The 2037-nt window shown below is 36.8% G+C and overlaps 1 protein-coding gene across 1 annotated transcript in view; it reads right to left on the bottom strand.

Moving 5' to 3' along the window:
- BPIFA3 (BPI fold containing family A member 3) overlaps positions 1-2037 on the bottom strand; it is a 9994-nt gene that overhangs the window by 6264 nt on the left and 1693 nt on the right. The window lies entirely within an intron of this gene.

The raw sequence follows: 2037 nt of genomic DNA, 5'->3' as shown, positions 1-2037 counted from the left end.
ATAAATGTAGGCCACATCACATAACTGTTGGTGAAGATGAAATAAGTGGGCAAATCAGTAGATGAGTGATAAAAAAAAGCTATGGTACATTTACACCATGGAATACTATGCAGCTGTAAAAAAAAAAAAGGAGACAGCATGGAGGGCCCTGGGGAGTAATATGCTAAGAGAAATAGGCCAGTCAGAGAAAGACAAGTATCACATGATCTCACTCATATGGGGAATCTAATGAACAAAATAAACTGATGAAAAAAATAGATCCAGAGACATAGAAGCATGAAACAGACTGATGAATTTCAGAGGGAAGGAGGGGGTGAAAGGTGGATGGAACGAGATTAACTGAGGAACTTATATGCATATATGCATAGCCCATGGACACAGACAATAGTGTGGTGAAGGCCTGGGAGGGGTGGGTGTGAGGTGGAAGGAGTCAATGGGGGAAAAAAAGGAACATTTATAATACTTCCAACAATATAGATAAATTTAAAAATCAAATAAAAATTAAAGTAAATATTCCTAAAAGCAGCATATATATTGTACATACATCTTTGTGCACATGCTTCATAGAATAGATATCTAGAAGTGAAAGCAGTGGGCTAAGGGATCTTTTAAATTATGATTAAATACTGCCACATTACCTTTCAAAGCTAACATTTTTAAAAGTATTATGTTAACTTAAAATTATGTATTCTGCCTTTTTCATAGTTTAACATTGGGCACATAGATAAAGAATACTTTATTTATTTGACCATTTCTCTGTTATTAAATTTTAAGTGGCTTCTAGTTTTCCACCAATAAGAAGAGATGCTGTGTTTAAATCATCTGGGAATATGGGTTTTCAGTGTTTTAAATGATGATTTCTTAGCATGGTTAACATTTGTGCATACTTCTGAATTCTTTTCCCATTTTACTGTAGTATTAACAATTATATTTTAATTTGTCCCATTCATTAAACTTAATAGGTAGACCTAGGGAGGTTGATTTTTTTTTCTATATGTGTTTTCTAGACTATCTTCTTTTGTAATATATATATATATATATTTCAGAGGAAAGGCAAGGGAGAGATAGAAACATCAATGATGAGAGAGGATCATCAATTGGTTGCCTCATGCACACCTCACACTGGGGATGGAGCCCACACCTGGGCATGTGCCCTGACCGGGAATCGAACCATGACCTCCTGGTTCATAGGCTGACACTCAACCACTGAGCCACACTGGCCAGACTTTAATAAAACTAACTGAAATATATATATGGGAAAATAAAGAGAGAATAAATGTAAATCTTCTCACACCATGCCCAGAATAAACTGAGTGGAGCTCCCAGCAGGAAAGAATGAATTCCAAAAGGGAAGGGGATTTTAAAAGCTATGGACATGTTTAAGTTCTTCCTCTCTTGGCTCTAGACTCTCCTGCCCAGGATGGGTCCAGCTCTGACAAACCCCAGAGCTCACCATAGGACACATTTATTTCACTGACTTGACCCTTCCTATGATCAGGACCCGTACTACGGGTTACTGCAGAGCTGCAGAAACCATTGTTCTACCTCACCCTCCTTCCTCCAGGGCCAGCTCCCAGACCCCTTTTCAGCTCCCCATGTTTCTGCTGCCTATAAACTAAAGTTGTATCTGGAGTCACAGATCTGGGTTCAAATCGCTCTGTTAGCTCCCTGATTCTGGATTTCCTCATCTGTATAATACAGTGATGGCGAACCTATGACTCGCGTGTCAGAGGTGACACGTGAACTCATTTTTTTTGGTTGATTTTTCTTTGTTAAATGGCATTTAAATATATAAAATAAATATAAAAAATGTAAGTCTTTGTTGCATGCATATAAGCATAACCAATGGACATAAGACACTGGGGGGTAGGGGAAGCCAGGGGATTGTCAAGGGCGGGAAAAAAAAAGGAGACATATGTAATACTCTTTGTAATAATTTAAGCAATAAAAAAATTAAAAAAAAAATATAAGTCTTTGTTTTACTATAGTTGCAAATATCAAAAAATTTCTATATGTGAAAAAAATATAAGTCTTTGT

This window comes from Myotis lucifugus, unplaced genomic scaffold (genome assembly GCF_000147115.1).
Source record: "Myotis lucifugus unplaced genomic scaffold, Myoluc2.0 scaffold_60, whole genome shotgun sequence".
NCBI lineage: Eukaryota > Metazoa > Chordata > Mammalia > Chiroptera > Vespertilionidae > Myotis > Myotis lucifugus.
This window is presented reverse-complemented; position numbering and strand designations above follow the sequence as displayed.